Genomic DNA, 27,774 nt, shown 5'->3' with positions numbered 1-27,774 from the left:
CTTAACATTAATGATTTATTAAGCTATATTGTGCTAAGATATGGTTTGTAGATATTATAAGGAAGAGAATCTCCTGGACTTAGTATAATTAAAAATTATGGTTGAGCTGCTCTCACCATCTTTTATTGGAAAAGATAAAAGAATTAATTCTTTGCATACTGTCTAGAGAGCGCATAATAGCCTGACAGATTCCTTACCTCTCCCACTGTCAATTTCAAAAGGGAAATGTGTACAATGTAGCTTTTTTTCAAAATATGTGACTTGGAAACATACACACCCCCCAAGTCGGGCATATCTGGTCTAGAAGTTAAACGAAAAACACATTAGTGAATCCATTCCTCAGGTCCACACTGGGTAATAGGGAACCCTCTTCAGAGAAAGCTTGCAGTTATCTTTCACCAACCTCAGACTTTTAAGTACTACACCTTCCAAGGTGAAGAGAAAGGTACAGACTGCTAATATAATTAACAGCATTAGCATGACCAAAAGTGGACAAGCACAGTCTGAAGATTAACTACACGTTTTTAGCTTTCTGCATATAGTAGCTTAAAGATATAATAAATCACAGAAAGTTAGGTACTATATAGAACAAAAAAATCATTCATTCAGGGCCTCAGCCAAAAAAGCAAGCTTTATTTATTACCTAACCAAAAATTAAATAATTTCAAATTCACTGCAAAGCCCTCTTTTAAGCTTGAATTATAAAAGGATACTGAAAAAATAAACACAGAGATACAAATATAAAGCTTAAATTTATTCCTTAATGATTAAGATTTGCACTGGATTCTTCTGAATTTTAGAAAATGCTTACTAAAATATTTCTAAAGCAAGCATGAGACTGTATTCGGTCACATAAAGAAACTGCAAGAAACCTTTAATCACTAAATAAACACAAAAGAAATAAGGACCACGAAGGAATCAATTTGGATCGCATTGCCTCTATTTGTTCCTGAGAACACTATCACTGCCTGCTTGTCATGCTCAGTTCTCCCTTCCACAACATGCACATCCAATCCACAGCACACAGAATTCCAAGAACGTTACTAAACATTAAGTCAGAGGACTTGTGAAACACACCTTGTAATTGTCCACAGCCTGTGCAGTTCAAACCAGAGCTCAGCAGCTTGTCTTTATCTTCACCAGTGATGTAAATAACAACACCATGCACCACTCTTCAAAAAAAAAAAAAAAACCCCAAAACCCACAATTAGCAATAAATTTATTGCCTCAGAGATAAATCTCCTCCATTAACCCAAACCAACCTCACGCCTTGATGTAAACCTAAGCACATGCTGAGCACCCTGCCGCTTATCTCCTCTATCATTTGTTTCTAACCATAGCTGACAAACTAGCCTCACAAATCCTTTTTTAGCTGCTGATCAGACAGATCCCCCTTTGACAATCCAGCATGGTGGAACACTCGAAAATTCTTCCTGCTTCTATTCCATTGCTTGCTCTAAAAACCGGTTTCCTTTTCATTGAGATAATAGCCTTTTCTGCAGTCACATGACTCAGAAGCTACATTAGCAGAGCTTTATGATAATAGACTGAGTAAGCCTCTACCCCCTCCTGTTATTAAGGGGATGTCTTTTTCTTCTTTCTCTTTCTCTCTCTCGCACACACACATACACACGCACGTGCGCATAATGCACACATGCACTCACATATGCATGCCTAAAATTATTTGCTCTTCTTGGAATTATGATAAATTTAAAGTATACCCTAAAATGAAAATATGAACAATTTCTAGATCTGCTGCTAAAAATAACTGCTGAAAACAAACATTGTGATGCACGGTATTCCACTGAGTGGGAGGCAGCACACTGGCCACCAACACTCCCCTGTGCACGGTAAGATGAAGTGGGACCCGAGAAGGCAATGTGCACTCTCTGTTCTCTCGAGCTCGGCCCCCAGTGACATAAATCTGATAAGCCTGGCATAATGAACACTTTGGAGACATTACAGCTATCCACATATGGGAATTATCCCCTGCATTAGTAAAACACAAGTAAAGACACTTTTTACCACCAAAATGTACCCTTATAAGGAATATATCCTCATTAAGTACTTTCATAAGTTGTTCCAAGAAAAAAAATATTCCCATGGCCAAAACAATATTAAAAAATAATAATCAAATTTCCTTTAAGTCTGGTCAATTTGACCTATTTCTGATAAATGATCAACTGACAAAACACACGTGTGGAAACACCTGCACAGTGGCTGACACACGGTGATTGCTCCGTCATTTTTTGTAAATGTCCCTAGCAACAGGCAGAGACAGCAGCAGACTCCATTACTTGCCTACTCCATTTTTGGTTACGGTTTGTTTCATACTCAAATATTTTTTAAATCTACCAGTCAATTTGGGGAAGGAGTTTAAGTGTAAGAATGAGCTAAGAAGTCAAAGGTGGGGAAAAAGATGGGGTGAAAGAGTCGCCCCGGAAGAAAACCATACTGAAGCACAACACACAACTGGACGAACACCACCACGAGACTAAAGACGGAATTGCTCAGCTCAAGTCATCTGAAGAGTAAGCTACACTTTACATTTCTTGGGTTATAATTATTGCCTTGGTTTTCTCATTTCAAAAATGGATTAACACAGGGGCTGGCCCCGTGGCCGAGTGGTTAAGTTCGCGCGCTCTGCTGCAGGCGGCCCAGTGTTTCGTTGGTTCGAATCCTGGGCGCGGACATGACACTGCTCATCAAACCACGTTGAGGCAGCGTCCCACATACCACAACTAGAAGGACCCACAACGAAGAATATACAACTATGTACCGGGGGGCTTTGGGGAGAAAAAGGAAAAAATAAAATCTTTAAAAAAAAATGGATTAACACAGTAGATATTTTAATAGTTTGTTTACGTTTAATTGTGGTAAAATACACATAACATAGAAGTTACCATCTGAACCATTTTCAAGTGTACAGATCAGTAGTGGTAAGTATATTCACACTGTTTTGCAACAGCTCTTTCCATCTTTGCATCTTGCAAAACTGAAACTCCACCCATTAAACAACAAGCCCCACTCCCCCCCACCCTGCCCCCCAGCCCCTTGCAACCACTGTCTACTTTCTGTTTCTATGAATTTAACTACTTTAGGCACCTCATAAGTGGAATCATACAGTCTTTGCCTTTTTGTGTGTAGATATTTTAAAGAATAATTATTTTAGTGCCTGGAGAGCAAGACAAAGAGCTTTCATCTCACAAAACCATTTTACATAAAGTGCATTATTCCTAAGTAAATCAAGCCAAAATGATATTCTTTAATACAGAAAAACCAAGAATGGTTATAGATGCAACAACACCGAAGGGATTATTATCATATAAAAGTTATCTATACAAAACACTGTAATTTCTCAGAACTCAACGAATTACACAATTCTAATTCTGAAACTCTTAGTTTACTCTAATTATATTAACCACTCAACATATAAATAACTTGGGTAGGATGCTGTGGGCGTTTACTAATAATTCTCTTTAAGTCAGAAAAAGGAACCGTGAGCAGTCTGGAAGGCTACCCTAACAACTAACAGAGTCTAAAATGAGTCCAGAGGTGTCAATGGGGACCCGAGTGAAGAAAATCAGTTAGGAAATGTTTCAGACACTAAGAAAATAAACTTGAAAATTGAAAATGCTAGCACATGGCAACACTTCATCATAAAAAGCCAAAGCACTATTGAGAATTTTTAAGATAACTAAACTAACTGTTAAAGAATCTTTAAAAATTATAAAGATTTTGACAGCCGCTTAAATATTTTCATTATGCACTTAAAATCTAAAGTCAATAACCAGCCAGGGCATCATAGGAAATTAACTTATCATAGGAAATTAACCTCATAGTAGATATGAGAGAAAACTTTTTAAAAGAATGGCACAAAAACTGCAGAGGGCAGTTTTGTGAAATCAATCTACCTGTTTGTCCCTCTGCTCACAACCTCATCGAACCTTTGGTTATCTTAGAGATCATTTCTCTGGAGGCAGAGTAAGGTCACAGACACTAAAATTAACGCTATGTATCCTTCATTAACTACAGCAGAGATTTTTGCAAATGATTTCTCAGCCAAATCATGAGCAGCAGCAAAATGCTATGAATTCCCTGATCAAATCAATCGCAGCAAGAAGACGTCTCTTGCCAAACACATCTAAGGAAAACGTCTCGATCCAGACCCTGTGCTTATACTTCAAGATGTATTGCTGTTAGCAAATCTGTCCCTCTGACATCTTTTCTGCTGGCAAGCACAAGGAGGTAAAATTGTCTAACTCCCCTCCTGAGTGCGGAAGGCAGCTGCAGCAAATTTATCATTAGCAATTTTCAACTTTTTTTCTTCACCAAGGCAGTAGTGTTTACAAGGGAATGAGACTAGATACTTCGTAAATTTGTTCTGATGGTGGTTATATATATTTAATTGTGGTTCGTTTCTTAAGCCAAAAGTCTGATGAGAAGTAAAACAAGGATTCAGTAGAGTAATGTTCTAGTTTTTACAAAGTGAGGTGAAATTTACCTTCAGGGCAATAACAGACCTCAAGAGTAAAGTTCAAGACTTCTGACAAAGGAAAGGCCCTATGTAACCCACACTCCTATCAGATGTTGGACACTTCATCAGCCCTGGAAAGTTCTCTTGTGCTCATCCTCAGGCACACCTGATCCTTATCCCTACCAACAACCACAACTCGTATTTACTATTATCACAGATTAATTTTGCTTTTTCTAGAACTTCCAATAAATGGAATCATATAGTAAGTATTCTTTATGCTTTTTTCAGCATAAGGTTTTTGAGATTCATCTGTGTTATTCTATATATTAATAACTTGTCCTTTTTTAGTGCTAAGGGTATTCCATTGTATGAATATACCACAGTTTGTTTATCCACTCTCCTGTTGACGGACTTTCGGGTTGTTTCCAAGTTGGGGCTCGTGGTAAACAGAATTCTAAGATGGTTCTGCAGGATTCCCTACCCACTGGTGTTCACACCCAGCATAATCCCCAGACTGTGAACATGGTAGACTTTTGCCCAATGATTAGCTTATATTACACGGCACAATTGACTTTAGGATAGAGAAATTACTGAGGTGGGCCTGGCCTAATCACAACGAGCTTTCTCCAGCTGGCCGAGTGGTTAAGTTCATGCGCTCCGCTTTGGCAGCCTAGGGTTTCGCGGGTTCCGATCCTGGGCGGGGACATGGTGCCGCTCATCAGGCCATGCTGAGGCAGCGTCCCACATGCCACAGGCAGAGGCACTCACAACTACAGTATACAACTATGTACTGGGTGCTTTGGGGAGAAGGAGGAACCAAAAAAAAAGAAGGAAGATTGGCAACAGCTGTTAGCTCAGGTGCCAAAAAAAAAGAAAAAATTAAAGTCTTTTGAATTTTAGCTGAAATCCTAAATCTGTCAGCAGCCTTCTCTCCAGAGGGCCTAATCCTCATCCATCTCCTTCTCTGTAGAGTTTTTATAACGTTTACAGCTAATAGTGCCACATTAAGCCCTGTTTTGTATTCTCTGTTAGTGTCTCGCGGTGTTGGGTACCTGCACTGGAGCCTAACACTGAAGGGCAGGAGTCGTGCCTTTTATCCCTCTAACTTCTCAGCATCATCTCTCCTAGTGCTGCTTCTATAGATTATATGGCCAAATTTATGTACTGACATTTCTTTTTCGTTAAAAAAGTAACTGTGTAGCAACATGAAAAAATGCCTTTGAAGAGGCCACTTTACAGGGAGGAAAGAACATGGCCTTGGAGTTACACTTCAGTTTGAATCCACATACAGTACCAGATATAAGACTCTTGAGCAACTCATCTCAGCTGTCTGAGTCTTAGGGTCCTTATGTGTAAGCGGGGAGGGAGAATGCCCATACTGCATTGTTATTGTGAAGACTGTGTGAATTATATGGACAGCAGCTACCCCAGCACCTGGCATAGGAGGATGTCAAGTGATAGTAGCTATGACCAGCTCTTAGTCTGATATGATGATTAGCAAAAAGAAAAGGGAAACAATACATCTCTATTATAACTTGAAGGAAAGAATGAAGAGAATACTTAAAATGATAAGAGTTGGCTTAGGTAGATGGGACCATAGGTGATTTTCATTCTAATTTCCAAGCTTTTAGTAATATTGTTTTGCTAATTTTAAAATATGGCAAAATGTTCATAACTTCTGAAGCTGGGTGAAAGGTCCATGAGGATTTAGTATACAATTCTAAATTTCCATAATACAAACTTCAAAAAATAAACTGAGTCTTCTATATCAAAAAATGGCAAACCTTTAATCTACAAATATTTCTTCATACACTATGATCATATTCTATTCATGATTAAAAATGAGAAAAACTCTGAAAGTGTCAGGTTTAACAAGTTGCAGAATGTTAAACTTTGTCATTTATAATATTAATTTGTAAACCCATTAGCACTATAATTCAAGATTATAGCTAAATATTTGATTTTTAAAACCTGATAAAATATCACAGAATAGTTAATCCATCTGTTAAATATATTTTTAATGCAATGAGGAATAAGTTTCATAAACAGTCAGAAAATAAAGTGAAAAGTAGTCGTGCCTATTTGAATTGGCTGTTGTCACTCGGCACAGATGTGCACAGAATTATGTCACTTGGGCCTCTGACCTCCTTCCTCAAGAGGTGAGTCAGGGAAAGAGCAGAGGCCTGTCTGAATATCCTGTCATCCTGCTAACATTAACTTAAGATTTCGTTCTTTTCATCTGTAGAAAATGAGCCTTGAAGAAGGCCCAACTGTGCTAAGCCAGCAGTGTGCTATTTTGTTGGGTTATTTCCAATAAAAGGCTTATGCAAACAGCAGTGCATAAACGTCTATGATACTACTGCAGTAGACTATGCTCACACAAAAGAGAGCTGCGGAGAAGGACTATAGAGTGCAATCACTGCTGAATACCACTCTGCCAAGTTACCACTTCATGAAATGAAATCATACACAAATAGCTACTACACTTCCATCTCAGCATCTGTACTTCCCCCAAGGATTCCAGAGGCTTCACCTACTGAATCAGATTCTTCCCAATCAGCGCATATGCAAACCACTCTGCAGGAAACTGTCTTGAAAAGGTGCACTTATTCTCTGATGTCCGTGGAGGACTACTACGGTGTAAGTGAAATTCTTAGGTGGTCTGTTACCTGGAATAATGAGAACCCTAGTGGCCTATCAGGGTTTTGACCTTTTACACCTCAGGCTTCCCAAAATGCCAAAGGCTCAGGCAGCAGATTATACACCACAAGAATTTGATTCATCGGTTAATCCAGCTCTCTCAGACTGGCATTATTCCCTAAAAGTCTCTGACAGGATTGAGGACCATTTTGAATGGTCAAAACTTGAGGCTGAAAAGAACGTGAGGGCCATCCAGTTCTGGGACTCTTGAAGTCATCCACCTCAAATTCTCAGACTGGGATAACTCCAGAATCTCCAGCTATACTGTTTCAAATACCTAACTTTAGAATCAGTTACATATGAATTAAGGAGAAAACTTCCCAAACTGTTATTAAGAGGTCAAAAGGTAACCAAAGGTAGAGACTAGACCAGGCTGCTTCTTCAAAACGTTAGAGAGGACTGGGGTTCCAGGGACGAAAGAGAAGAGCTGTAACACACCCCTAGAATGATGGTCAATGGCCTCACCCACCATCCTTCATCCTCAACCTTCATGGAGGAACCATATTTGTTCCTCTGGCTCTGCTGCTCTCTGAACCCCCTAGGTACTAACTTCTCGTAAATACAGCCAAAAGAAAGCGAGAGTCACACACACAGAGGACTGGAGGAACCTGGCACACTATTCTCACTGCATCATAAAGGCATGCTATGTAGGCAATTGGTAGCAAGACCGCCATGTTTTTTCCTGATAGCCTGTTTTACCTAAGATCTGACTTAAAGTTTTCCTTTATTCACAAATTTGGCCACATAAACAGAATCAGCGAAGTCAGGCAAAAACTTCTCTTTGTGGAGATGCTATATTCTGAGGCAAATAATTAGTTATTCATCTATTCCATATTTCCGCAGGCATGAGAGGCACTTGTGACAAAAGGTGCTAAGGCACACGTGTTCCTGTTTGTCTGGAAGACTGCCTCTTGCAGCTATCACCGCACCCAGCACCCAGCACCCAGCACCCAGCACCCAGCCGGCGCTGACTCAACTCCGAAGTAGCCCTTGCTAAACGCTTCTGAGTGAGCTGGCTGATTTCTTTCACCTTCCCCAACCCCAGCTCTTTCTTTTTCTGCTTTCTCCTCATTCTCTCCTTCCTTTCAAAATATCGTGACGATTATTTATCCTTGTTTGGAAAGGGTAATACTAATCACAGGCATAGTAGCAAACATGGGGAAAGAGGGAAAACATGATTAGAGGAAACAAGGACTCTTTCCTGAAAGCCCCTCAGGCACAGCGATATTCTATAATAAAGAAAAAACATTTTTGATACCTGACCCCGTACCGTTCAGTTCTTTCTCTTTTCCTTTTTTAGTGCTAGATTAATTCATTTCATTCAGCAAACATTTATTCACTAACAATGTCACGTAAAGTCAGGCTCTGGGGATAAAAAAAAAATGAACAGGACAAAATCCCTGCCCTCCAGGGACCCAAAATCAAGGAGAACAAACAGAAAATCAGGCAAAACTTACAAAACATGATCAGAAACGCCACGTTAGTGTCTGGGCTGCTGTAGGAGCAAAGAGGGAGAGTGCCTAACTTCGAAAGGGAACGGCCAGGAAAGGCATCCGAGGATGCAGGACAGGCAGGACTGTGTCACGTGTGGGAGGAAGGGGAGAAACAGGTGCACAGGCAGGGGAGCGTGAGAGCACATTTCTCACTCGGGCTCCCAGGAAATCCCCATGACCACAGCAAAGGGGTCCCTAAAAGGCGGCAGTGGAAAAAAGGCTGGAGAGCTGGCCATGAGCCAGGCTAGGACAAGCTTTGTCTGCTGAGCTAAGGAGGCCGAAGTTCATCCCATGAAGGTTATAAGTAGTGGAATGACATGATTGTGTGCTTTAAAAAATAGTTTACCAAAGGTATGAACTTCCAGAAATAATACTAGTTCAAGAGAGTACTTAGGAAGTTGTAGCAACACTATCAGTGAGAAATGATGAGACTATATGTAAGCTAAGATACCCGAGTCTTTTGGAGTCTTTCTATTTGTCTTTTCAACAAATGATGTTGGGAAAACTGGACATCCACATGCAAAAAAAGATGTTGGACTCTTACCTTACATATACAAAAATTAACCCAAACTAGATCAAAGACCTAAACATAAGAGCTAAAACTACAAAATTCTTAAAAAGAAACATGGGGGAAAGCTTCATGACACTGGATTGGTAGTGATTTCTTGGATATGACACCAAAAGCACATGTAACAAAAGAAAAAATAGACAAGTTGGACTTCATCAAAATTAAAAACTCGTGCATCAAAGGATGCTATCAACAGAATGAAAAGGCTACCAATGGAATAGGAGAAAATATTTGCGAATCATATATTTGATAAAGGATTGATATCTAGTATACATAAAGAACTCCTACTACACAACAAAAAACTCAAACAATTTGATGAAAAAAATGGGCAAAGGACTTGAAGAGACACTTCTTCAAAGAAAATATACAAATGGGCAATAAACACATGAAAAGATATTCAACATCATTAGTCATCAGGGAAATGCAAATCAAAACCACAATGAGATACTACTGCACACCCATTAGCATGGCTTGTATCAAAAAACTAGAAAATAAGCATTGGCAAGGATGTGGAGAAATTAGAACCCTTGTGCACTGCTGGTGGCATGTAAAATGGCACAGCCACTGTGGAAAACTGTATGGTGATTCTTCAAAAAACTGAAACATAGAACTACCATATGACTCAGCAATGCTACTTCTGGGTAGGTACCAAAAAGAATGGAAATCAGGGACTTAAACAAGTATTTGTATACCTATGTTCATAGCAGCATTATTCACAACAGTCAAAAGGTGGAAGCAACCCAAGTCTCTATTAACAGAAGAGTGGATAAATAGGGGCCAGCCCAGTGCACAGTGGTTAGGTTTGCATGCTCCGCTTCGGTGGCCTGGGGTTTGCCAGTTCAGAACCTGGGCGCCAACCTACACACTGCTAATCAAGACATGCTGTGGCAGCATCTCACAGAGAAGAAGTAGATGGACTTACAATTACAATATACAACTATGTACAGGGGCTTTGGGGAGGAAAAAAACAAAGGAATACTGGCAACAGATGTTAGCTCAGAGCCAATCTTCCTCACCAAAAAAAAACACAGAAAAACCAACTCATACCTTAAAAAAAAAGAGTGGGTAAATAAACTGTGGTATACACATACAATGAAATATTATTCAGCTATACAAATGAAGGAAATTTTGACATATGCTACAAGATGAATGAACCCTGAAGACATGCTAAGCTAAGTAAGCAAGCCACAAAAAGAGCAGTCAAATTCATAGAGGCAAAAAGCAGAGCAGTGGTTGCTAGAGAATGGCGGGGAGGAGGAATGGGAGTTAGTGTTTAATGGATAAGATTCTCAGTTGGGGAAGACAAAGAAGTTCTGGAGATGGATATTGGTGATGGTTGCATGACGATGTGAATATATGGTACTTACATACAACCATACACTTAAACCATACATGCCATACAACCGTACACTTAAAAATGGCTAAAATGGTCATTTTGTTATGTATATTTTACCACAATTTTCTAAGCAGTCTAATACATCCATACTTTAGTTATAAAATGTCTAAAATATCCTCATATTTGGAGCTTTGCTTATATTTTCAACACTGTCATTACTTCCTCAATGAAAGAGTGTCCTTTGTCAGCTGCCAAAGTAGAGAAGACTTACTTTGATTCGTAAGAAGAAAACATAACAAAATAGAAGCAATACCTTCAGACCTCAGCAGTTAGACTGGGAATTACCTCTGGCCTCTGAGTAGGGACACCAAAGGACAACACACACACCCATTCCCTTAGGAAGGAGATGTCTGACCTGTTCTACAATGATTGTAAAAGTCTGGTAGAGCCACCTTCTGTGGGCCCAAGGTTTCAAGCGATTCATGTTAATTTATCAGTAGTCCAATAAGTAAAACTACCTCAAAACTTAGGAGTATGTTCCTCCAAACTTACAAAACAGAAGATAAAACCACATGTCAACAAAGCAAGAGAACTTCAAAGGTTAGAGAACAATTTAGATCTCTAAGAGCTTCCTTAAGCAAGCAATGAAAAGCACACATAGGTAACTCTATATATTCCAAGCTAATAGATGATTCCTAATTTACTTCAATTTTACTGTGGAATAAAGTAATTGATATACACTCATTCAAAGACAAAAATACTGAGACACAAAATGAGACCTTGAGTCTCTCTCGAGGCTGAACCCTATCGTGGAGTCCATGAAGTCTGGCAAATGCACACACATGCGCTGTGGTTACTCCTCTCCCCCTGCACAGCAGACACAGCTCATTAACCACTTCTGAAGCTGTATGTGGCCTCTCAACTCTTCTCAGCACAGCACTCCAGGCGATCACTACAATCAACGGGAATGGGCACCAGAGACGACGCCTGCTTGCCATGCCAGCACCAGAGTGAGAAGGGAGAGACATCTGGGGTGGCCATGAACCACACACAGAGAAGACCCAGTGGAACCTCTAACGGAGAGAGGATGCCACCACATCCCAGCAGACCTTGCAACAGTAGCTTGCTGCATGAATGGACGCTGAATCTGCTGATTTGTAGCAGCCACCTCTCTTTTCTCAAGCCTGTTTTAGACATGAATAGAGATCTAGCCAAGCCCTCAGTGATGTAATCAACTCTGGGGTTCTCTGAAGATAAAGAGTTTATATCCTTGATAGGATGGAAGAATCAGGAGGCACAGTCAGGGAAACGTTCTCAGAGTTTTGTTAGAATGATTTGCTGGAAGAGAAAATTTTCCCCAGCAGGAGGAGAAGGTTTCCAGACTGGCCCGCTACTTGCCACCTGGCCCTCCACGTCTGCTTCCTCCCAGGTTCCACTCAAACCACAGTACCAACCATTCCTAGAAACCGGTGGGCAGAACAGAGGGCAGAGAAATGGAGGCAGATTTGCAAGTGACAAAAAAGTTTTTCAAAAATCAGATTTAAACCCACCTGCCATTGCTACTGAGTGGATCTTGACCAGAACGGGAGTCAAAACACTGGCTTTTTCATTGCTGTCCATGGAAGATTCAAGACCAGGGTCACGTTATCCAATCAGATCAAAGCATGAAGCGTACTTTTATTGTTTTCAATGTTTTACTTTAGCTTCCCCCTTAAACACGGCCAATTTCATTATAAAGGAGCCCCATTCGTTACAGGCAAGGCATCCTACTCAGATTACATCAGGTTAACACTACTTAATAGACTAAAGAAAGAGGAACAAAAGCAATAAAGACAACTTTTTTTTAAATTGAACACATTCAGCGCTTACCATGTGCCTGGTACTGATCTAAGCTTTTTATTGATATTCACATCTATTTTCCTCACAACAATCCTATGGGGCTGGCACAATTATTTCTCCCAATTTACAGACATTTACAGGAAACAGGCACAGAGAGGTCAAGCAAAGCTAGTAAGTAAAAGGGCCAGGATATGAATTCACGTAGTCTGGTTCCAGCGTCTGTGCTCTTAACCATTGCACTACACACAAAAAGAGTGGAGGGCACTCATGCCTACTGAGCACCGAGGACGCTGGCATTATGCTGGCCAGGTGCTTTGCATGTGGTGTCTCAGTGATGCCTCCACATACCACATGCAATAAATTTAATCTACCCCTTTTAGAGATGAACAAACTGAGGCTCAATGAGGTTAAATAACTTATTCAAGGTTACACAATGGACTTCAAACCAGTTATTTATTGGATGCAAAGTATGTGCCAGCCACTCTGACATGCATTCCCTCTTCAATCCTGTCAACAGCCCTATATTAGTAGGGCTGTTGTACCCTACTAATATAGGTTTATATATAATATATATTATATATTATATAAATTAGTATTAGTATATATTATATAAATTAGTATTAGTAAATGGGTACTAATTTATCCCCACTTTATAGCTAAGGAAAATGAGACAGAAGTTTGGTAAGTTAATTAGAGTCAAATTAGTAAGAACAAAAATTCAAACTCAGACCAGTTGAGCCCCAAATTTCTAGTTTCTCCCCTCTGATGCTGCTACAAGAAAACTTTATACATCAGCTGCAATAAGCAAGGCATTATTAAGGATACGAAGATGATTTAGCTCCATTCAATAGGTTTAGAGTATATTGGGAGAGAAAGGACGGCGATGCAAATCACTACGATTTCAATACATCTATTCATCAACCGCGTGGAGATCCTCACTATGTGCAGGGCACTGTGGATAAAGTAGTGAACCAATCAGATAAACATCCTTGCCCTTCCAACCTTACAATCCAGAGAGCGACAATAAACAAGATAAATAAGTATAGATACAATATGTAAGACACTGATAAGCACTAAGGAGGAAAAAAGAATGCTCGGGCATTAGAAGACATTTCAGATAGGGCAGTCAGGGACTTTCCCGCTCTACCCTAGGGCTTTAGACAAGCAGCTTGCCTCCATCACTGTGACAGCCAAAACTGCCCCCTCATTTTTCCATATACACCATAGAGTCACTGGCCCTCCTGAGAACCACGGATTAAAAAGAAAATTGTTGTCAAGTTAGCTTGCTTTTCCTTTAATCAGAGATAAGATTCACATTATCACAGGAATTTCAGGGGAAATTATGACTTGGTGTTTCCTTCTCTTTTCAGTTGAAGATCCAATACCCTTTGACATCCAAGCTGAGATGACACTAAAAACAAACTTTTTTGCCACCAGAAATGTCTGTACCAGATTACTACTGAAAACCTCACGGCAGAGAGGTGAATCTAAGTTGTTTACAGGGTACAAAAGCTCTTGAAAACTGCAGCAAAGATCTGTAGAAGTTCCGATGCAAGAAACTCACACAGGAGGACTCGGTGGACCTCATGAAAGAGTTTGTGGAGGACAGAAAAAATGCAGTGCTGAGAGAGAAGGCTGGCCAAGCTCCGCTTATGGGGTGTCCAAGTTGGGGGTCACGGTCTTATCGAGAATCTTGGCCCAGCATCTGAATGAGAAGAGAAAAGCCGACAGGATTCTGCTGAACACACACTGCCCTGGATGGGAAAAGATGGACATGGCAGGGCCTTATGGCTCCAGAACAGCGGAAGTCGGGGCTGAGACCCATCAACTTGGCCCTCCTGCCTCCAGATGCTACCGAGCTTCATGCCCAGCTAGTCCATGACAGTCGTCCAACACTGGTGAATGTCTGCTCCAAGAATGGAGCAAAACAGCTAACCATTTCTTACCATTCCCTTCAAGCCTTGTACAATTTAGCTTCTGTAAGAACACTTTTTTCAACATTGTCTCTTGGCTTCAATGACGCAGCACCATTATGCTTCTCTTCCTATCTCTCTGATATATGCTGGGTCCACTTCTCCCAGCCACAAAGCCAAAAAAAACCAAAAGCAGAAAACCAACCAAAGAAACAAAAAACTATGGGCATTACTTGAATGACATCCTTGCTTTTTCCTCTTTCGACAAAAGCCACTCCTTGCAAATCTTATCTGCTGATGCAGTTTCAACGATCATATCTATGTAAATGAAACCCAGTTCAGTTTACACTTCTAGCCTCACAATAGCACCTTAGCTTCAGTGTCCAACTTCCAACCTCTCACAGACATCTCTCTCTAAATGTATCCAAAATTGAACTCCTCACCTTTCTGAGGAAACTCTTCTTCATGTATCTGCTGCTTTTCATTTTCTGTCACCCAGTAAATTTCCTTTAATTCTCCTTTCTCTCTCAATCTTCAAACCCTATCAATATCCAAGACCTTCAGATTCTATTTGGCCAGTTTCTCTTGATCACATCATGCAATCCCTCGGCAATTATCAGGATTGCCTCATCTCTTCTGTAGGCTTCCCCAGGAACTTCTCCCCATGTTAAATTTCTCCCTAATTTCTCCCTTATTCAACGTATCCTACGATCGTATTAAATTCTAGTGCCACAGTTCCTTCATGTTTAACGGGGATGGAAATTACCACATAGTACTGATTTGAAGATTGTGTGATAATTATAATAGCCATCTATCATATATATCACAGATAACATATCATGGTCCCTGCACACAGCAGGGACTCAATAAATGTCAGTTCTCTTTCCTGTTCTCTTATCCTTACCCTTTGTGAAATCAAACAGAGATCTGGCATTCAGGGGCTGGTGCAATCTACCAAGTTTTCCAGGTTTGTCCACCAAATATTCCCCCAGCTCTGTGGTCTCAGTTCTAACCAAACTGGAGCACACGGTGTTCTTAGTCGTGGCCTGGCACTTTCACAAGGACACATCACTGCTCCCGCATTCCATGCCTTCCACTTAGGGTAATGTCTCCCCTGCCATTCGCTGCCTATTTAGATCTTACTGATCTTCCATGGTTTATCATCTCAATAGCCACCTCCTCGTGAAGTCTTCCCTACTACCTTCATACAAGAGACCTTTCCCCTCTCAATCTCCAGAAATCACCACACTACTCTGACAGCACCTTTCAGTCAATCTACAAATATTTATTGACCACTTGATACGTGCCAGGCAATGGATCAGGAAGTGAGGGCACAAACAGGAAAAACTACCATATTCTTCGTACGTCACGGTTAGTGTTGCCTCTGTACTTGTTTTACTCTAAGTGGATTACGAACCTGAAAGTGGTCTGGCACTATGATTAGGAGCTCTCTGATGTCGGAGTCCGTGTACTACTCATCTTTGTATTCTCTATAGCACGTATTATGATACCTAGGTACATAATATAAAAAATTGTTAAATTTGATGGCAACCATAATTTTGTTATATTTTAGTAACATTTTATTCCAGAGATTTTTAAGGGGTTTCATTGTGAAAAATCAACTATTACTAAGGGACGCATGAGGGAAAAATTACTATTGTTCGTAAAATTTTAGATGAAGAAGTAATTATTACATAGCAATTAGGTGCATAAAATTATGACGATTTAAATATAGAACTAGGATTAGAATTTAGAGTCTCAGATACTGATGTCCAAATTTGGGTCTACAGAATATGTCAAAGCAATGAAGACATGAGAATAAGACACACTCCATAAAACCCTCAATCCTTATACTAACTTCTCTATATAAACCTATATATATATATAACCTTCTGTGTTTTGTTATTAAGGGGAGATCTCCCATGTAAAAGTCTTAGACTGGGACTCACTATGCCATATGTAAATGGGAAATTAAAATGCTTGAAAAAAGAGCAAGTTCACTGCAGTGGGTCCCTGAAGCCAGTGTTAAACACAAGGCTTATTAGTCAGAGGGATAAGCCAAATATAAAGTGTGAAGAAAATCTGACAGAAGACAAATACTCTAACTCACCCCTTCATATTCAACACCTCGAGCAAGAAACAAAGTTAGAACCACAGCCCCCCTTAACAAAGTTATCTAAAACAAAATCAAATAAAGGTCAACTCTCCAGTAACTTATTGTCAATAGATGACTACATACTCAGAGAGTGGAAATAAATCTTAACATTTCAAAATATTGTTTCTTGGCCCCAATACCTTCACAGAGTTTTGATTCTCTATCAACAATATAGAGGTGAATGAGGATTTAGGGCCCATCTCTGCTTGGTGCTGAGCTGTGCACCGTATCTACTCATTTGCTTTAAACCGAATAATGAAGAACAAATCAACAGTTTAAATGTCCACCTTCTAGTGTTAAGTATCACAAGCACAATCGTGTAGCCAACTGAAAAAACTGCTGAATGGTACACTAACACCCATCTCCCACTTCTAAGACAGTGAGGGCTGTCAATTTGTTTTCCTTAAAAGCATAACCAACACCACTTATTTTGATAGGAAATCTACTCCTTAAAAAAACAGACCTTGGGGCTGGCCCCGTGGCCGAGTGGTTGGGTTCGCGCGCTCCGCTGCAGGCGGCCCAGTGTTTCGTTGGTTTGGACCCTGGGCACGGACATGGCACTGCTCGTCAGGCCGCGCTGAGGCAGTGTCCCACATGCCACAACTAGAAGGACCCACAACAAAGAATATACAACTATGTACAGGGGCTTTGGGGAGAAAAAGGAAAAAAATAAACTCATTAAAAAAAAAACAAAAACAAAACAGACCTTTAAATGAAATTTCTAGCTAAAAAATTTATTAACAACCAAAAATATTTACAAAGAGCTACCAAAAAGAAAGAGAAGACACTGTAATTACTGAAATATCAACTGGTGAATGAAGAAAGCAGACATTTTACTAGGAAAGGCCACACTGGATTCCTCCGAGAGGTCGTGAAAAAGGGAAAACAGCACATTACATAGAAAGTGAAGCTTTAAGCCTTACCCCTTCCCTTGCTGACATGACAATGCGCATTAACAAAAAAATGAAGAAGTGACAAAATCATGTGCACGCTCTAGCTGAGAGGAAGACGGTCAGGATACGATAAATGGCAAATATGATGCAAAACACCACAGTGAAACTTGAGTGTTAGTTTAGTAAAACATGTAAAGTTAAATAAAAACAACTTTCAGTACATGTAGCAGATATTATAAAATAATCATAGTAAAAGAAATTAGCAAACACCTCACACTTTGATATCTTCTAAATATCAAAGCTTCAAATTAATTTTAAGAACAGCTAATATTTATTGAGTGCTTAGTAAGTGCTAAGCCTAGCGCTAAGCACTTTACACACATTATCTCATTTAATAATAACCCTATGAAGCAGATTATTTCTATTATCCCCATTTTACACTAAGTGTCAGAGCTTGGATCCGTACCCAGAATCTGACTTGATTCCTTAACTACTACAGTAGGACGCACTGTATTAGCATATATGTATTAACATATAGTTCTTTACGCATACGGTAGTATACACTGTATTACGTTTCATGTTAATTTAATGTTGAAGCACATCCACAGGATAACTAACATGCCCAAGCCTCTCCTCGTATGAGAGTAACCGTGTAGACTGCTCAAATCTGTACATGTTAGAGGACGTTTACATGGAGAAGAGGGGAGAGGCAAAGCACTGATAATTGGTACCTGACACGGAAAAAGGAAACCAGGTTACTCTTACTGCAGTTTTCTGAATCGCAGCCCAGATAGGGGCATGGTTGGGACTGCTGTGGGAGGCAGGGGACATGGGCATGATGGCCCAGGCTGCCAGGCAACGCATGGTCTCTCAACATGCTGAATATGCAACTTCTAACAGGTTTATAGAAGTTTATAGAAGCCTGAGGAGGGAGGACGGACAAGAGGCCGCTGGATGCCAGTGCTGTCTAGCTACAAGACGGTGGTAAATGTGGAAAGACGGAAGAAGGCGTGAGCAGGCTGCCTTGACCCAAGAGAGACTGTATTGCTCTTATCTTTGAAAAAATGAAGTAGTGGGCAAGCAGAATGGGCATTCTCAAGTATATGATATGATCATTTTTAGAAAAAACAAAGAGCCATGTTTATGCCTCTTATTTTACATAGCACTATTTATTTAAGGTCAGCCAATAGTTTCTACCACTGGTTTTAGTAATTTCCTTTTGTTCTAAAAAATCAAGGGTCACTTGAACCTTATTTTTGAATTGGGACTGTCAACTACACGAGTCTACCAAAGATGAGCTACAGGTCTGAATGATTTTATTAAAGATTTATTAAATGATTTATTTATGATTTATTAAAAGTAATACGAAGATACATATATAGTCTACATAGAAGCCAAATTGGATAATTTTTCCAACTGCATCAAAAAATATTTACGTTTATATTTTTAAATGGAACAGGATATAGCATAAAGGAATTCCCTTATCGCAAAATAAATATGCTCCTAAAATGTATGTAAAATGTTTTTCACATATCACATACTATTTTTCTATTGAATCACATAATACTGGAGAAATATGCTTTCATGAAAAAGAAAGATCACGTTGATGGGCTGAGCCAAAATTGGGGGGATCTGACCACACACCTAAGAAGTACATTCTAACAGGGTCAGCCAGCCATCAGCTGAGCCCCGTTGGTTTAAGTCTATCAATTTCAAAAATCAAAAGCAATTAAAAATGATCAGAGCACGGCAGGAGAACTACAGATGCCTCATTAGCTGGCCTCTCTCCATTTTGGACAACTAAATTCATGTGGCAGAGTGATACAGACCCAAATTATGAACGTCCTCTCTTCCCCAAGAGAGCCCATCACTTAGGATCAGGATTGCAGAATCAGGATGTCGAAATTAAACTTTAAAACTCATTAGGAGAAAACTAAAAATATTTCCTTGATGTGTAATATATATCAGAAGCTAATTCTTTAACTATCTCTCAGATAATTTTAAGCGCCAACATAGCTGCGACACTGACCAAAGGGTCTTCTTAGGTTCTGCTAAACGTTCAGACTCACAAAACTAGCAGAGGCAACTAGGACACCAGTCTCCTGAGACACATGCAGGCAGGGATGTGGCTCGCCAGCAGGGAAGCACCGGGTGCCACCCCGTTGCGGAGGTTCTTCCACCAGACCGAGCATCTGCTCGGCTCGGGTCCACGTCGTGTGGGTGCAAGAGTTGCCCCTTTACAAGCTTCCTGCTCCAGTAGAAGCCAGTATCTCTTTTAACAAGTTCCCAGGCAAAGCTTCCAAGATGCCCGCAAGGAAAATGTTCATTCCTAAGAGTCACCTGCATCCAAGGAGGCTCAAAGCTGGGGCTCACCTATCAGGTATCTGCATTTCCTTTATTCTCCTATTCGAGATGCAGTGTACCAATCAGGGGTCAAGTTTACCATACATAATGGTGCCTAGGATCATAGTTGATACATAGTCTCATCAGATTCCAAAAGGAACAAAGTTACAGAGTTAACCATTTTTACAGTTAAAAATGCCAACCTAAAGTATCTGGAATATATCAATAACTATAAATCAATATGAAAAATACAACCCGACAGAAAAGTGGGCAAAATATATTAACAGGCAATTCAGAAGAAGGAGCCAAAATGGCCAATGTGTAATCTCAATAGTAATCAGAGAATGCACGTTAAAACTAAAATGAGATACCATTTCACACCCTTAACATTGTCAAAAATTAAGCCTGAAATCACATATCTTACAATGCAGCAGTTATCCTTCTAGGTAATCCCCCAGAGAAATTCTCATATATATACAAGGTGAAAACTACAAAAACATTCACTGTTGGGATGCTTGCAATTGCAAAAAATTAGAAACAACCTAAATGTTCATCATGAGGAAAATGGACAAACTGTGATATGTTCATATAACGGAATATTGCACATTTGACTGACTTGCACATACATGGATATTATCTCAAGAAAACATGTTATAGGAAAACGGTGAGTTTCAGAACAATATGGACAATGCGATACTATTTTTTTTTTTTTTAAAGATTTTATTTTTTCCTTTTTCTCCCCAAAGCCCCCCGGTACATAGTTGTGTATTCTTCGTTGTGAGTTCTTCTAGTTGTGGCACGTGGGACGCTGCCTCAGCGTGGTCTGATGAGCAGTGCCATGTCCGCGCCCAGGATTCGAACTAACGAAACACTGGGCCACCTGCTGCGGAGTGCACAAACTTAACCACTCGGCCACGGGGCCAGCCCCCAATGCGATACTATTTAATTAAGCTTTAAAACACAGAAAATGATACCAAATATTATAAACAAATACACAAAGAGTAAAAACAAAAAGGAGGGGTACAACAAACAACAAATGCAGGATAGCAGTTACCTCTGAGAAAAGAAGAAAGAGAATGGCATAAATAATCGAAAGAAAAGAGGTCCAAAAATTGTTAAGAACATTTAAAATCCAGATTAAGAGAATGCCACACCTTGGCATTTCTCGATCAGAACACACTACAAAACGCTGGTTCTCAGATAACAACTTTAAGACTATTATTCTATTTGCAATTTTATTGTATTATATTGAACTTCTCTTTCCCCCAACAACCCGTAACCAGGTTCTGACAATCCTTCTCAAAGCCAGAACGCTCAGTCCACTCGGAATGCTGTACCCACTGTCCTAGACCAAGACTTCGCCTCGCACTGCTGTCCTCGCCTCTGGTCTCTTTCTCTCCATTTCAAGCCCAAATTCACTCTGTGCACCCAAAGCAAATCAATCTACATAAAATGTCACATTGGTAATGTCACTCATCAGACACTGGAATTGAAATCTTTGATGGCAGCCATCGCCTAGAGAATAAAGTGATAACTCTTGAACCAGCATTCAAAGCCCTCAAGGCGTGGTTCAAAGCGGTATTTCTAACTGTACCTTCCCCAGCCCAGCTGCTCTGTCCCAGCCATGGACAGGCCCTGCCCGCCCCTCCTCTTCCTCTTTGTGCAAGCTGTGTCTCTTGCCTAGAACGCCCCCTCTCTCCCTCCACCTCTCTCCAGTATCTAAAGCTTAGTCCTCTTCCAAGGCTTTGCCACACGTCTTATCTCCCCCATAAATCCCTCCCTAACCAGTTTACCCTAATTTGGACTCATTCGTTCATTCAAGTATTTATTTGATACAGGCACGCGACAGGAGATAGAGTTCTGGGTGCACTTACAGAACGCATATGGATCCTACACATGAATTAAAAAGTGCTTTGGTCTTTTGTTACTGTGTATGTCAACCTTAATCACACTATAAGCTTCTGAAAGGCAAGGGGTTCGTTGTATCCCACAGAGCAACTAACAAAGTGCTTTGTAGTGGTCAGGGCTCAATAAATATTCTCTGGTTAAATAAAACTTGAAATGATAATGTCATATCGTCTAATTTTTTGACCAGAAATAATACTTATCCTTGGAGCTTTGAATAATTACATTTTCCCGTGATGTACATATCTGCACAACACGAATAATGGACTTGGAGTCAGAAGGTCTGTGTGAACTGGGCCCCCTCCTTACTACCTCTGGTCGTGTAATTCTCTCTCATTCATTTCCACAAGGTAAAAATATGCACACCCATCTGAGAAGACTTTCACAACTGCAATAAAGAACAAGTAAATTAGGAAGAGACCTATGCTATTGTGCTAGAAGTGTCTAGTACACATTCATTAGTCTAGCCCTTGCTTCCTAGGCTATTCTCAATAGACGCCAAAATCCTCGCTTCCTAAAGAGCTTATAAAGATCCATTCTCCTCCTGCTAGGTGATAGGAATGAGGTCTTTGACTAACATATAAAAGAAAGGAGGACCTCCAAAAATAGTCAATTAAAATATTTTAATTATATGTTAAGTAATAATCCCATAAGGCCATAAAATTATTCTATTTTTAAAATGTCTTTATCATTCTACTTATCACATAAAGTATGAACAACAGGTTTTTACAGCCATGCTAAAGTGCCAATGAAAACGGTGTTTGGAAAAGAATATAGAAATTACAAAACTGCTCACTAGAATAAACTTTTTACTTACTTTGACATAAAATCATTTCACATTTGACTTCCTGTGTGAAGTAGGATACCTGGGAATTCATTAATGATTGACTAGCTGGCCTGCCTGGTTTCCAGAAGAATCACTAAGCTGTTATAAATCCTGCTGCTCCTGCCAGGCAGAGCTGCCCATCTGAGTGGCAGCTACTCTCGAAACCAATTTCTACAATTCCAAGTCCGCCCTTGGGATCGCCACGTGGAGCTCATTCTTTAAACCACTATTTGCTCTCTGTCCTCACTGTCTTAACACACAAGGCCCAGCTCTCCCATTCATCAGCACCATGTCCCTCAGTTTCAACCACCGGGGAAGCTTACTGAGGCCCACCCCTGAAAGGCAATTTCCAGTAGACCGTCTAGCCTAAATAGACCCTCTAAATTTAATGGTGCTCGGTCTGGCCATTTTTACACGATGCGGCAACAAACAGAATTTGTGTATTTCCTATTCAGTTAGTAGGTAAAATCTTATATTAGGCACAGTCTGACTCTTTTACCTAAATCTTTTCTTCCTAGGTCACATTTTCTATATCACAATGCAAAATCTAGGTAACTACTATATAATATTTAAGATTATGGGGGCCGGTGCCAGACTAGTTCAAATCCTGGCAGCACTGGTTCTTAGGTGTGTTTCCTTAGAAAAATTACTTCATCTCCTCTTGCCTCAGGTCCCTCTTCTACGAAAGAGCAACCACCATCACCGCAGAAGGGCTGCTATGCGGAGAGCACAGTGAAACAGAACAGACCCTGACACGAATTCGGCACAAATCTGTACTTTTAACAGGAAGTCAATGAACTACTGTTGGAATAAGTTCTAAGTATAGTTTCACTGCTTAAACAATAAGGTTGAACAAGTATCTTTCTGGGTAGTAAACCGTTTTAAGCTTTAAAAGATTACAAATACAACACTGTCAGCTATCTCCTCAGCTTAGCTGTAAGAACAAATACTTATAATTTTATTCCCCTCAGATTTATTATCTTTATAAGGAAAAATGTTCACTAGAAAAAATGTGGAAAATAGGGAAAAGTAAAGAACGGAGGGAAACATTTCCTCTAGCTGAAGATATGATTTAACATTGTGATGCGTTTACTTCCAGAAATTTTTTGACCAAATTTTTTAAATAAGTTGTATAAAATTGAATCCTACCATTTCCACCAAACAACATCACGAAAGTATCTTTTGAAAGCCTTTGAAAATATAATTTCTAATAGCACCATAATATTCCAAGTTGAGTTCATATATTTTAAAATATTTTAAAGCAAATGTGGGTAGGACTTTCTTAGAACAACTACATTCATGCCCCTGATTCACCTTAACACATAAGCACGCTCGTCATAAAGGAATAGCAATCATGATCTATATTCACGGATGTGCTGATTATTTTCTATCACACAAATACTGGCATCCTTCTAATGTTCAATATAGCCAAAAACAATGATTACAGCACCAAACTAATAAATGGAGGAAAACAAAAATATTAAGCAAAGTTGTGGCTTCAATTTAAATGCTAATTTTCATAGGAATATTTCCAGTTTTTCACCAAGAACAAAGACAAACCAATGAACTTCAACTGATATACAAAATACACATATTTAAATTCTGATTAAACCACATCAACCTAAATTTGTCTACAAGCACAGATTTTGTACATGTGCCCATGTTGAAATTTTAATTTTCAATCTAATAGTTTAAGGGTACCTTACGCTATGGGAGAGGTTCGAAAAATATTTACACATATATTCACTGAAACCCCAATTACTAATTATGCCAGATTCAACTTTGATTGACCAGCAGCAACCAGCAAGAACGTTTCAGTTCAGAAGCAAGTAGGGGAGCAGCACGGTTTGCTAAGAAGAGCCACTGACCTGGGAAGGTGAGACCCCGGACTCAGGTCCCAGCACAGACCACAAGTAACTATGCCACAGCCAGAAAATCATTTACTAACTATAGGCCTTAACTTCAAAGGAATTACGTGATTTCCAGGGCCTCTTTCAGCTCTAAAATGAAGATGCTAAGAAATAAAGACGATTATGGTACCATCAACTGACAGGCAAGTCACTTTCCCACAGGACAGATGCCTCTTACTGCCGGAGATCACATCCTAAACCCTGGAATTACGTTCCTTGCTGTTCCGGACCGCCTGTACTTCTCCGCCACATACCTGGGCTGTGTTCTTGAAAAGTAAAAATCAAAAGAAAACATTCTGCCTTAGTCTTTTCTGCCATCCTGGCACACCTACCCCCTTTAACAACAACAACAACAAACTGAAATTAAATATTTGGAGTTGCTCTCACTGAGGAAACTTGCATTTCCTTTTCTGGCGCACAAAGAAACCTATTTTGAAATCTGCCTAATCAACAGACATTAATACTGTCTGTTCAAATAAATATGCTTGCATAGTTAACAAAAAAAGAACCTCGTGTGGAAAGCATGCTTGAATTCATTTATTTCGAACACATACCTATGAGCAATTAGTTTAAAGATAAAGAAAAAGACAAGGACGAATTACCCCATATTTATTTAAAAGAGAGCACTACTTCGAAGGATTTTTCAAAGCAGATTAAATGAGCAACTAAAAATCTATGAATGAGCTAGAATGCTAATTTTGTTCATCTTTTGTTTGTAATACACAGTCAAAGGGAAGATACAGGTTGAAAACACATCTTGGCCCCTTAAAAAAAGCAACACAGGCATTTTGTTGTTTTTGTTTTTTTTTAAAGATTTTATTTTTTTTCCTTTTTCTCCCCAAAGTCCCCCGGTACATAGTTGTATATTCTTCGTTGCGGGTCCTCCTAGTTGTGGCATGTGGGACGCTGCCTCAGCGTGGTTTGATGAGCAGTGCCATGTCCACGCCCAGGATTCGAACCAACGAAACATTGGGCCGCCTGCAGCGGAGCACACAAACTTAACCACTCGGTCACAGGGCCAGCCCCCTGTTCTTTGTTTTTTTTAAAGTATTTTCTTAAAGCAAGGAGGAGTCCTCTGTTGCCATCTTTCAAATAAACGTTCACTCTGGTCCTGGTTATAAACAAGGTACAGTGCAGTAAATGACAGATTTGCCATGTCTGTTTTTTAGTTAACATAAAATAAACTCAAAGAAATGGGGGCAAAGTAAGCACCAGAGTATTCACAAGGAGACTGAGTTTATTAATATTAATGTTTTACATGTTTCAACTGACTAAATGTACTTGTAATTGGTGCCCTCGCTGTAAACTTAAACTGTTATGTTTATGTGAGGATTGTGTAATAAGCAGTTATTATGCGCTTTCTTTCGTGTCCTCTAATGGGAAAACTGAGCAGTTCTTTTTAAATTAAATGCTTTAATAAAGTAAGATTTTTAGGGGAAGAAAGACTTAACTTATTGAGTTGTAAATTACTAAAAGCTGCTCTCACTGGACTTGTCTATGTAGAAACTGCAGTGATCAAATGCTTTCCAGAGCTTACATGTGAGTACTTTCAACATCAAAAAGTCAAACCAGAATCATGTCAGCGCTCTGTTCTGCCAAGCTTTAGACAAAGACTGAGCGACAGCACAGGATGGCCAGGCCCTTGTGGCTAATGAGATGGACAGAAATGTCGCAGCTAACTGGAATGACCAAATGATCACATGCCACTGATCCCATGTGCCTGTCCCCTAGCTCACAACCCATGTGTTTGCAAACACGGCTTCTCCATATGACACTCTCAGACCTCTCCCTCGCTCCTGAATCACATTGCCTAATGAAGGGAGTTCTTAGCTAAAACCCTTTCACTCTCCACGGAAAATGCTTTCCACAGGAAAAATTTTGGAGAGGTTCTAGTAAATCGGATAAGGAGACTGGAAAATTGCAGAGATTCTGCACACAGGCATAATTACTGAAACAAATATTTAAAAGTACATATTTTGAGTCAACTGATTTCCAACTTATGGAAATTTACCCGTAAATACTTGAAAAATAGAGTTTTGAAAGCACATACATTTTTCTGTCTTTCAGAATGTGTCCAAACTTGGTGGGAACTGTGGGATCTCTGAAACTTCAAGCTTTTTCACTTGTCTTCTCCCATCTTTAAATCACCTATAAACTTTCATCACTAGTATTCTGCTACAGGTACAGACATGGCTAAAAGGCATTGATTCATCCCAGAATGAGGAATGTTTACAGAAATTAAGCCAGATTCAGTCAAAGCAAAGCACACGCTTCAACATGAAAATCCTACCCCCTCCTTGAAAACGGCCTTAGTGCTGTCTGTCTCATTCATCTTCACGATGTTTCTAACCCTCCCTTAATTTTTCTTTGTCATTTTTTGTTCATATCATCATATGCTTTTCCTTTGATAACAGTAATTTTAAAAGGCTAAAGAAATTTGCTTCTGCCCAAAGATTTAACACAGCAGTCTCTTAAGTGATTTGTCCAAAAGCAGAGAATCTCTTTGCTCCACCCCCTAACATCTGTCACAAGAGTCAGATTACAAATCAGCCCAAATGAGGGGATCAAGGGGTATGTAAGTGAAGAGGGAACACGAGGAAAAGGAAAACCTTGGTTAGCGGTTAGGTTAGCGGACACAGTAATACGGTTTCAACTCTTTATTTGATACGATCATACAAAGGGACATCATGTTAGAAACAACATTAAATTGATGTTTTTAAAAAGAACTTTCCAATTTCTTAAATAGAAATTCTCTTTGAAGATGTAAAATAATCCTTTTATTGTTAAATCTATGGAGATTTATTAAACACATATAAATATATATATTTTCAATGAAGACAACCATTCTTTCAAGCCCAGTTTTTTTAAAAGTCGTTTCTAATGCCATCAGAAATATTAACAGCGAAATACATTAACTACAAACCAACTCACACAATGCACATAGGCTATGCATTTTACTAGAAAAATAACTTTATCTCTGATATTTTATATTTTAAAAACTGACCTGTGAACTGCTTTTAATAATTGTGTTTCTAAATCTTCTAAGAGTATTCAGTGGATAAAGAAATTAATCAGTTTCTATTTATAGGCTGCCAAAATGTACTTCTAACTTTTTAAATGATAAGAGAAGCCTAAGGCAGTCATCAGACGTCTCAGAAATCTCAGTCTAAATGGCTTTAACTCATACTTTCATGCCAAAATAACTTAGGTCAAGGAAACATTTAACTAAACCAACAACAAAAACTAGTCAAACGCTGAATTTTTTAGGTTAAATGTGCTTGATGGTTCTCTAATATATACAAGCACCCAAAAGGCAATTGAGATCCCACTTTACCTCATTAAAACACTGAATTTTCCAAAGACCACACAGTGTAACCTGATGGGAATCGCTGTGAAGGGGGAGAGTTGACTGTACG

General features: G+C 39.5%; 1 protein-coding gene and 1 pseudogene across 22 annotated transcripts in view; one reads left to right on the top strand and one right to left on the bottom strand.

Moving 5' to 3' along the window:
- The window catches only part of NCOA2 (nuclear receptor coactivator 2), a 267,791-nt gene that overhangs the window by 125,742 nt on the left and 114,275 nt on the right, over positions 1–27,774 (bottom strand). For 5 of the 22 annotated variants that reach the window (XM_070630464.1, XM_070630473.1, XM_070630462.1 and 2 more), the window contains exon 3: positions 1,078–1,172. The exons of the other annotated variants lie outside the window; for them this stretch is intronic. The gene's annotated coding sequence lies outside the window, so the exon portion shown is untranslated. The remainder of the gene's footprint in view (positions 1–1,077; positions 1,173–27,774) is intronic. 22 annotated transcript variants of the gene reach the window in all.
- Positions 11,542–27,774, top strand: part of LOC139085361 (carbonyl reductase [NADPH] 3-like) — a 128,224-nt pseudogene continuing 111,991 nt past the window's right edge.

The sequence above is a fragment of the Equus przewalskii genome, chromosome 8 (genome assembly GCF_037783145.1).
Source record: "Equus przewalskii isolate Varuska chromosome 8, EquPr2, whole genome shotgun sequence".
In the NCBI taxonomy this organism is placed as follows: domain Eukaryota; kingdom Metazoa; phylum Chordata; class Mammalia; order Perissodactyla; family Equidae; genus Equus; species Equus przewalskii.
The sequence above is the reverse complement of the archived record's forward strand: the minus strand, read 5'-3'. Positions and strand labels throughout refer to the sequence as shown.